Source organism: Lactuca sativa, chromosome 8 (genome assembly GCF_002870075.4).
Source record: "Lactuca sativa cultivar Salinas chromosome 8, Lsat_Salinas_v11, whole genome shotgun sequence".
NCBI lineage: Eukaryota > Viridiplantae > Streptophyta > Magnoliopsida > Asterales > Asteraceae > Lactuca > Lactuca sativa.
Window position 1 is genome coordinate 102,406,814 of NC_056630.2, and position 11,220 is coordinate 102,418,033.

General features: G+C 37.9%; 1 non-coding gene across 1 annotated transcript; it reads right to left on the reverse strand.

Moving 5' to 3' along the window:
* Nucleotides 1–1,118: 1,118 nt before the first annotated feature.
* Nucleotides 1,119–1,225, reverse strand: LOC128128252 (small nucleolar RNA R71). Its single transcript, XR_008226112.1, has one exon. It is a non-coding gene; the product is annotated as a small nucleolar RNA R71 (small nucleolar RNA).
* Nucleotides 1,226–11,220: the final 9,995 nt, after the last annotated feature.

An 11,220-nucleotide genomic window follows, 5' to 3' on the forward strand; every position in this document is an offset into this window, starting at 1 on the left:
CTTGTAAAACTAGAGAAAAACCCTTATTTGCTAAAGTAATTTAGATAGAATTAGTTTTTAATTTAATTTGCCGTTCCCTGTGTTCGATACCCTACTTGCTTGAACTATACCACAATTGATAGGTTCACTGCCTTTTGTGTGTTATTTGATAATTAAAAGTAGGTTTAAAACTAGTGGGTTTTACACACATCAAGTTTTTGGCGCCGTTGCCGGGGAACGGTTCTAAAATTAGCATTAAATTCTAATTCAATCGACCCTTTGTGTAAGATTCATCTTACGCAAAGTTAATTTTTGTTCAATTTTTGTTTAAGTTTAAAAAAAAAAAAAAAAAAAAAAAACTGATTTTCACGTGAACTCGCCGAGTGCATTCGCCCCGACTCGGCGAGTCTGACGCTGAATCAGATTAAATTTTTTGTTCTTTTTACGCGTTCTGTTTTGTTTTAAGTTGCAGTTAGTTCATGACCCGAGGATCTTCTACACCTCTAATTCCTCCTCTTGAAGATCCGGAAACCGCATTAAGAAGAAACAAAGGCAAAACCGTTGGAGAAACCACCTCTTCAAAGAACTCACCACTCAAAAACTTCAAATCCGTGTTTGGCAAGAAGAGGAGCAGCAAAGCAGGAGCATCCAGTGCGTCGTTGTCAACCGAAGATCCGATCCCGAAAGACACCGAATACGAGACCGAAGAAGAAAGCGAGCACACATCCGATATTGAAGAAGACTTAGCCACCGCAATGGCTAATATTGACGAGATCCCCATGGGGGAGTGGAAGAAAAGGATGCGTGATGACACCGGGCCGGGACTTGTGCAACCCGCAATTCCCGCAACCGCTACGTTCGAACTAAAGGGCCATATTCTCGCACAACTCAAGGAGATACCATTTCACGGGAGAGATCATGAAGACGCCTATAAGCACTTAGATGAAGTAAATGACGTGGCGGATTACTTCAATGTACCTAATGTGCCCCGCGAGGTCCAGCTACTACGCATGCTTCCTGTCACGTTCAAAGGAGCTGCAAAGGATTGGTTGAAGTCACTCCCTCCCGGATCGGTCACCACATGGGCCAAAATGAAAGAAGAGTTCATTGACCATTTCTGCCCACCTTCCAAGATAGCCAAGTTAAAGAAAGCCATTGCCAACTTCGAGCAACAACCCGGAGAATCTCTATATGAAGCTTGGGAAAGGTACAAGAGCCTACTTAGAAATTGCCCACACCATGATCTAAATAGCCAACAGGAGGTCTCCATCTTTTATGATGGAGTAAATGTCACCACAAGGCAACTACTCGATTCACAAGGCCCGCTCACCCGAAAGCCACCTCCGGAAATAAAGGAATTGATTGAAGAATTCTCTAAGCATTCTAGAGAATACCACAATCCGAGGAATGAAGTGAGTCGTGGAGCAGTAAACTCAGTGAACGATGGCATGGCGGCGGTAATAGCTAAACTCGATAGCCTAGACCGAAGAATGACGAAAATGGACCAAACGATCCACGCTATTAGGGTAGGATGCGAAAATTGTGGCGGCCCCCATCTTACAAAGGATTGTGATCGAGACGAGAATGGAAATAAAAAGGCTCAAGTATTTTATTCCAGTGGCGACAGATATGATGAAGACTGGAGGAAACCGAAGAAGGAGTGGCTCCCATACGAAGAGTACAGAAAGGCTAAGGAAGAAAAATATAAGCAGAGGGAGAGGGGTTATTATCAAAAGGAGGAACCGGTGACGGACAAGAAGACGAACTTAGAAGACATACTTACAAAATTCATAAGCGCGTCCGAGAAAAGGCATAATGATCATGATGTGGCAATGCAGGAAACCAGAAACATGTTGAAGAATCAGCAAGCTTCTATTCTCAACATAGAGAAACAACTGGGCCAACTTGCACATCAAGTAAACGAAAGAAGACCGGGTCAACTTCCGAGCAACACCGAGCCCAATCCAAGAAAGGAGAACGTGAGCGTAATAACCTCCAGCAGTGAAGAAGAATTGGCAGAAACACTAAGGGTTTCCAAAGGGAAGGCAGAAAAGGAAGAAGAACCAGAACGAGAAGAACTCGATCCGACTCGCCGAGTCACCAAAATGGACTCGACGAGTCCAGTCGGGAAGGATAAAAAAGCAAGTTTTCTGAAGACATACAACCCTCCTTTGCCATACCCATCCAGAGCCATTCCTTCAGAAAAAGTTCTAGCCTATAGAACCTTCATGGAGCATGTTAAAGCCTTACAAGTCAATATGCCATTCGTGGACACAATGCTCCAAACTCCCAAATACTTTAACTTGCTTAAGGGTTTGTTTGCTGCCAGGAAAGATCTTGCTGAAGTCGCGGAGATATTGATGAGTAAGCTACCTGAGAAGAAGGGTGATCCGGGTAATATAGTAATCCCGTGCCAATTTGGCAATGATGTTTCCACACGAGCTTTGGCTGATTCAGGGGCAAGCATTAATTTGATGCCCTATTCATTCTTTAAGAAGCTAAATTTACCAGCGCCAAAGCCGGTAAATATGAGAATCCATTTGGCAAATAAAACAATTATTCATCCACAAGGCATATGTGAAAATCTCCTTATCAAAGTAGACAAGTTTATCTTCCCAGTAGACTTTGTGGTGGTGGAGATGAAAGAAGACCCCGAAATACCAATTATTTTGGGCAGAACATTCTTAAACACCGCATGTGCCCTAATTGACATATCCGAGACTACTTTGACATTAAGAGTGGGTGATGAGTCGGTGATGTTTAAAGCTAATCCAGAGATCAAGCAAGAAGAAGAAAAGCGAGAAGAAATCTCATTTATCCAATTAGATGATGAGGTATTGCAAAAAGAGCTTGATATTTTATTAAAAGAAGACCCAAGTAAGTTCACGCTACACTCAGAAGAAGTTTCAGATGCTGACAAAGACTTGGAGGAGCTAGAAAAGCTACTGGAAGGAGCCGACTCAGACAACGATCCAGAATTGATGAAACCCGACCCGACTCGCCGAGTCTACATAATGGACTCGACGAGTCCAGTTGATTTGGAGAAAAACTTAACTCAAGCTGATTTATTTGTTGACAGTTCTTCACATACCCTGGATTCAGTTACTGTGAGTGGTTCTTTGGAAGAACAATCTGCAGAAAAAGTAAAAGGAATGGAGGTCCAACACGCCAACGTGGCATGCCTTGATATGATGCCATTTGGAAAAGAGTCGAGCACAAAAGAGAATGAAGCCATAAATGGAAGTGGAGCGGAGGCTGATCCCCAATTCACCACTAAACCTAAAGCACGGACCATCATGAAATATGAAGTCATTAAATTTAAAGAGAAGGATGTTCAAGAATTGGTGAAAAAGAAGAGGGTAAAGCAGAAAAAGAGAAAAAAGAAAGCCCAAGCAGCTGAAGATGAAGCAATGAAAAGGAGAAGAGACGAATTGAAAAGGGCTTACAAGAAAAAGATTCACGCCTACAAGACTAAGTATAAACCGCAAAAAGTACGGCGCACATTCCCGATGCTTGAAGATGACAAAACGTAAATGGGAAGGAGTCTAGCTAATGACTCCTCAAAAAGAAGCGCTTGGCGGGAGGCAACCCGGTCAATAGAGTTTGCTTTCTTTTACTTTTTAGTCTTCTTTTTATTTTTCGTTTTATTTTCCATTCGTTTTTATTCTTAAATCTTCTAAATCATCGGGCATGTCTGCTTGAGAGTTGCATAGCCTAAGTGTGGGGTGAAATGATTCATAATAAACAGAAAAATTTTGAAAAATATGCAAATTTTTAAATGACTCGCCGAGTCTGACCACGACTCGACGAGTCCACATGGATTCCAGAAAAGCATTTAACTTCGCGACCAGACTCGGCGAGTCTAACCACAACTCGACGAGTCGGTCTTATTTACAGAAAAAAAAAATTAATTAATTTCGAAATTACTTTTACATCTGGTAAATAGGGTTTTAACCCTAAAAATTCAATTTCAACATCACACTCGCCGGGTACCCCCATTCGCAAACACTCTCAAGCATTCAAAGAAATCTTCAAATCCTCTTCAATCTCTCAAGGTTTAAACTCAAAAGGTAACAACTTTCTTCTTGATTTCTAAAGAAAATGAGAGTATAAGGCCATCTATGCCTGCAATTGCATGTAAAAAACCCGTTTTTGAAAAATAATGAAATTCTAGGGTTTCGATTTTTCATGAATATTGTTGTTTTGAATGCTTAGTTTGACCTTATTACTTAGTAGGAAGTCCTTGAACAAAAACCCTTGACAGAAATTACAAGTTTTAAGGTCCAATTTCATGCGACCCGTCGACTGACTCGTGCAGGTTGCGCGACTCGTCGAGTCGGTCATGGACTCGACGAGTCCAGTCGATTTACAGTTACATTTCAGTTTTTAATTATTTTCTGTGTTTCTGGGTTTTGTGTGTTTATTTTGCAGAAATCATGTTCAGAAGAGGACAATCTTCAACTGGTAGCCAAGGGGAGTTTCCATGGTTAAACTTCCCGCAAATCGAATCCCCTTCAACAATGAGGAAGTGGAAGAAGAAGCTCTCCGACATTAAGAAGAAGGAGGTGTATGTACCGAACAGAATTGATTGGGAATGGCTGCAGAGCGTTAGCTATGAAGAAGAACTAGCTCCTTACCTTTTGAAGGAGTTCCAACATGAAGGCAACAGCATGGTGTGTGATGGGTGGAGCCGGGTCTTCCGCATTCAAGAACCGGTTTATTTGGAGCTATGTTTAGAATTCTTTTCCACGGTATCTTTTACCGGGGGAGTGGATGTGTATCACCCGACGAGCTTTACTTTTTGTCTTGGGGGCGAGTATCGTCAATGCTCGGTGGTGGACCTTGCCTGCCGACTAGGGATCTATGATCAACCCTTAGTGACAACAAACATCTTTCGGGCTTTCTTGGCAAACACTCATATGGCGTTCCCCGATGGAGTCACGAGCACGGGTTGGTGGAATACCATAGGAAACAAAGTCTACATCCCAAAGTCTGCACAAGAAGGGAGCATCCGATCCCCGACCCACCGCCTCATTCACCGCCTTATTTCCTCCACCATCAACCAAAGGAAAGACGATGACAAGGTTTCCAACCTTGATGTTTTCTACTTATGGAGCATAATAACACCCGGCGTCTTTTGCAACATTCCATGGTGTATTGCTTCATACCTTTCGGAGGGTGCGGTCAAAGATCGCAAAACATCCCGTATCAATGGAGGAATGTTTGTCACTCGGTTGGCTAATTCATTCGGGTTGATGAACCGTGGTGCCTGGAACCTCATGACTTTGATCCCGACACCCCCATTTAATCCTATTCTTTTCCGCAGGGCCCGAATTATTGAAGACTATGGTGGTGGCCATTATGCCATCCCAAATGATGACCCGGTTGTAGGTCCTGAAGCACCGGGAAGGAGGGTGCGTTCGCGAAGGGAACGGGATATGGAGGATGAGCCGCCGGTGATTCCGGTCGAAAATGAAGATGTACCAATGGATTGGTACAACATAAAGATGAGGCGGATGCAAGACCAAATGGCGCGGGGGCTAAATTTTAGCAATCAATCCCACATACGACTTTTTGACCACTTCAATATTCCACATATTGATGGTGGGAATTATCCATATATTCCATCGTGGGACGAGAGGATTAGTGCACGCCATAGCGGAGCGGGAGGAAGTGGAGCCAATAACGATGATGAGGAGGATGAGGATTAATTTTTGTGTTTTTGTGTTTAAACAATTTACTTTTTTTATTTTGTTTTATTTTTGGTGCGTATGCTTTAAGGTATTATTTTGTTTAATAGTTGTTTGCTTTAAGTATTTTCAGGATTGCATTTTGATTGCTTAGGATGAGGTAAAGCATGGTTGTTTTTCGTGTGAGAGCGAGTCAAGGAAGCGAGTTTTTAACGTCAAAGTATCGAGTCCGGTCCTAGGGGGTATGAGCAATTGAGTCCAAATGTGAGGAAGGGTTAATGAAGTTTTTAGAAGCTAAAACAGTTGCAAAATACCAAGATTTTTCGTTCAGTGGCCTACTCGACGAGTGCACTAAGCAGACTCGTCGAGTCGCCTTGTATTTCTACATATTCTGAGAAGGCGCGCTGGTACTCGACGAGTCCATCATAAGACTCGACGAGTCGATCATCTTTTATACCGATGGACTGCTGATTTGATGCTGCTACTGGTCCCACTTGCTCGCTTATTCTTCCATTTCCTTTCTTGAAGATCTTACACTAATTTCCGCGTATTTGGAGCGACCCACATGAGTTTTGACACCCAAGGCATGGATGAGATGTTACAATGTCTAAAGTTGATTGAAGATGGAGCTTAACATGGAAGTGATTAGCCTATCGACTGCTACCCCAGGGGAGTTTGTTCCAATTCTCTTCTTATTTTTATTGTTCTTTATCATGCATAATATGCAATGAGGGCATTGCATTACATAAGTGTGGGGTAGGGGGTTGGTTACATACTATTGGTTACATACTAGTCAATTTTTAAAAAATTATTATTTAGGATTAATTTAGAAAATTTTGGTAAAGTAATCAGGGATCATGCTAGTATTATATTTGATAATTGCATGAAGACCCAAATGTTTAGTTGAGCCTATATACGTTCTAGTGCATTTGTGGCCTCCTTATTCTAGTGAAATCATGGGACAAAAACACGACCTCGCTCAGCCTGAGGGATGCAATATGTTTAGCAGCCTAAACCTGAAATGTATCCAGGAAGATTTTTATCATTAGCCAATAAAGGTTGAAGTTGAGCGCCCCTGCTTAAGCATGTAGGATTTGAGTGAAAAAAAAGTGAGAAATACATGAAAAAAAAAAGAAAAGAGAGAAAAAATTACAAGAAAAGTTATAAGAATTTTGGAGCATCAAAGTTAAGTATGAAGTTCAAAGATCAAAATTCCAAAAATCCAAAAAGTTGAAGATACCAAAAGCTAGTACAAGTTGGTGAATTCAAAGATATCCAAGATCAAATTATCAAGCAAGTGAAGAATTCAAAGAATTCCATAGTGGTATCGGATAAATTGTAATTTTCTAGAATATGTATGCTTGGGTTGCTCGATTAAAAATACCTTGAGGTTAAGAGGTTTTCTGAGGATGGATTCGGAGGGTTGCATAAAATGAGCATAGTTCGGGGTGAGTGGGTGAATGTTTATGAGGATTGTGAGTATTTGGAATATGGGGGGTTCTTTAGGAAAAATTTTAGACACAAATGCATGCGTTGCGGTCTTGGCATAATGGCTGGGTTAGATTGGAGTTGTTATACATAATTCTAATATGATTAAAATTCAGTTTTGCTTGAGGGCAAGCAAAAGACAAGTGTGGGGTATTTTGATATGTGCATATTTAGTGTGTATTAAGTGTAGTTTATTATTCATATATTAGCTAAATTGTTGCATATTATGGACAAAAGGTACTTAAAAGTGTTAAATTGTGTTTTTCAGTCCAAAGATGAAGCTCGGAAGCGAAAGGAAGCAAGAGAAGCGGTTGAGAGCTCAAGAGTGGAAAGAAGAAAGAAAACAGCCAAAATAAGGCTTCTACTCGTCGAGTTATCTCTTGACTCGACGAGTCCGGTCGCGGATTCAGAGAGATAAGCATTCGGAAGTCAAGACAGTTATCAGGTTACGACTAATGTGAGAGGGACTCGACGAGTCGCCATATGACTCGACGAGTCGGTATGCATATATAAAGATAACTCTTTAATGCGAAAAAGAAGAGAATTCTGGGAAGTTTCAGAGGTGTTAAGCTGCGAATAAGAAGCCAGAAGAACCCTAGAAGTCGACCAAAGAAGCTAGAATCCAATTCCGGGAGTAATTAAGGCGTAATTTCATCATTCTACTTAATTCTCTTGTTTTGTCAATATGATTAAGCAACTTGAACTTATTTGTTTGCTGTTATTCACCTTAGTTATGAACTAATTTCTTTATACTTCTGTTTGGGGATACAAAGTTGACAATATGGTTTGATTGATTGGTAGGATTAATTCTAAGTTGGCGATTAATTGTTATATTAGCTTGCTAAAGAACCTTGTGTATGAATGATAATTTATTTTCTGTTAATAGGAAGATAGTTAATTAGCATGAACATCTATTAATTATCGACCTCATATGATAAGTGACCACTAAATCATATGTCTAGGATTAATGAATATGAAACTAGGATTAATAAGTAAATTGAGTAAATTCATGTGCAAGCTTGTAAGATGACTATTGAACAAGAGGTTAATTAAAAATAACAATTTAATTAGCTATTGCAAGTCTAACTTAACCCGAATAATTAATCTAGTAAATATAATTAAGTTAAGCAATTGGCCACTGTTTGAATTAGTTTATTTGCTAAGGATTAGGGTAGTGAACACAACTTAATCACTTGAATCGGTAACCAACGAAAGAATTAATCCATTGCACTATTACCTTAAAAGCAACCATAAAGTTAACCGAGTTGAACTAAACAGAAGTTTCTTTCCCATTATTGAATCTAGTTAATTTGTTCTTTTCTAGCCTTGCATTAGTTTTGTTTAATAAGTTTCTAGTCTTGTAAAACTAGAGAAAAACCCTTATTTGCTAAAGTAATTTAGATAGAATTAGTTTTTAATTTAATTTGCCGTTCCCTGTGTTCGATACCCTACTTGCTTGAACTATACCACAATTGAAGAGCAATTCAAGAAAACAAACCAAACAAATGTAATCAAATAGATTATAAAAATGGGAGACTTTATCATTAAATTAAAGATTTATATCATAGTTTGAAAATTGAAACTCGTAAAAATGCGTTTTCGATCTCAAACTATTTTTTGGATAAATTTTCCCATCGTGTTAATATAGTATATAGTATTTACATTATTAGTCCCTCAAAAATAAAAGAACTTGCTGCGGTACCCTATCCACATTCCAATACTAGAGAGCAAAAGAAAAGTATCTATCGAAATTTATTGGAATATCGGAACCACAACTGAACCAAACATTTCTTATGATCTTGAAAGGGGAACTAGTTATATCGGTTACTAAAATTTTGTAACCACTGTAAAAACTTATAAACTAATTTAAGCCAAATGTTACAATTCTTTTAACAATTGCCTATTTAGGGACCTCATATTTATGTTGAGTTCTCTCCAATGTACATGGTCACAAAACCGATGAGGGAATCGATACAAACATAGCTAAAAGTTGTTAATCGAGTTTGATTTATAACTTCCTTTCATTCACATTCATTTATACAGGGGTCAATGTGGGGTTGTGTTTGTATTACAAATATAATCGCATATAGTAAGCCATTTCAATAGGATTAATTAGGGTTTAAAGACCACAAGTTGCAGCATCTCTTTGAAAGTTTTAATTATTAGTGTGTATGTGGCAGTTTGATTCGGTTTTTAGGTAACTGAACCATAACCATTATAAGTGGTTAATCATTTTGGTAGCCATCGGCTATTGGTTAATATTTGTTTTGGTTAACGGTTTTTGTCAGTTAATAGCTGTGGTTAATGGTTAATATTGATTAATCATAATGGTCAAAAATGAGATAAAAATAAAAAAATACTTTGCTATAAAAACTGAAAAACATATACTAGAAGCTGTTGCATCTCAGGATTTGTGGATATGACATTCGTTTTTGGAGTTGTGGAGTTTAACAACGACATTGATGTTCTTGGCTAGTCTCTCCTTTTCAACGACTTTTGGACCAACAAAACACTTGATATGTCATTCACGATGAACGAACATTCGTATAAATCCGGTTACTACCATTGTGATGGGATATACCCCGATTATTCTACATTTATGAAGACATACTCGGTTCCTTGAAATGAAAAGACAAAGTTGTTCACAAAAAGGCATGAATCAACGAGAAATGATATCGAGAGAGCATTTGGAGTCCTCAAGCAAACATGACATGTAATGAAATACGCTACATGACTCTGGGATAAAGATATAATTAAACGAATTGACCAACATGTATTATAATGCATAATATAATTATTGAAGATCAATATCAAGTGATTTGCACGTATGATCCGAACGATATAGTCATTCCGATTGAATAGTTTGTACACGGAACGACTGAATTTTTAACACGAGTTGTTGAAATTCATAAAAGTGAAACGTGTTTCAATCTTCGAGAATATGTGGCACAACATTTGTACCAATTAAACATGAATGAATATTAGTTTTTTTTAATGTTTTTCTTAATATTTGTTTGTTTGTTTTTTTAATGAAAAAATTGCAAATTTAGCCAAATACATTAATTACTTTGTGGAAAATAGTAAAAAAAAAAAAAAAAACCCAAATTACAAAACTAGCCCTTAAAATCGCAGGGACTAAGTCCATCTGTGATTTCGTATTTCCATCTGCGAACGTACAAGTGCCTAAAGCACATCTGTGCTTTAGTCACTTGTACGTTCGCAGATGGAACAGTCCATCTGTGATTTTGTACATTCCATCTATGATTTCGTAGCTATTTTGTATAAAAGGTTTTTTTTTCTTCATATTTCACTATCTTTTTTACAGAAACTATCTCTTTCCACCTCTCGCCAGTTACAACGCAAACCAAATATTCATTCATTTTTTTAGAGAGATTTTAAACAAATTTTCCAAAGAAATAACAACAAAAATGATAATTTTTTGAAAATTTTTATATATAATAAGGTTGTTTGATAGTTAAACTCTATCAATTTCGTAGTAAAAAAAAATATACACACACACACACACAAAATCACAGGTGAATAGAGAGGAAATCGCAGATGGACATAGTCCATCTACGATTTTAGGCTGGAAAGAGGTTATATATACAACGAAAAAAAAAACCACCTGCGAACGTACAAGTGGCTAAAACATGTTTGTGCTTTAGCTACTTGTACATTTGCAGATGAAATGGCGAAATCACATATGGATTATACCCATCTGCGATTTTAGTGGCTAAAAATGCAATTTTTGGTTTTTTTTTTTTGGCTATTTTCTACAAAATAATTAATGCATTTGGCTAAATTTGTAATTTTCTCTTTTTTAATTCTAGTTTTTTTTTAAGTAATGTAGTTTTTTAAATTAATGTAATGTTTCTTTATTGAATGAAAAACCAGTTAATTTTTTTCTATGTTTTTATTGTATTATAAAATTTTATTTTTGAATTAAAAAAATAAAAAATGACGTGGAGTGTGTAACAACATGTTTTTTTCACCTATTTTTTTTTTTTATTTTTAAAACATTTATTTAACAGAATAGGTTGCAGAAGACTAGTCTATTATGATT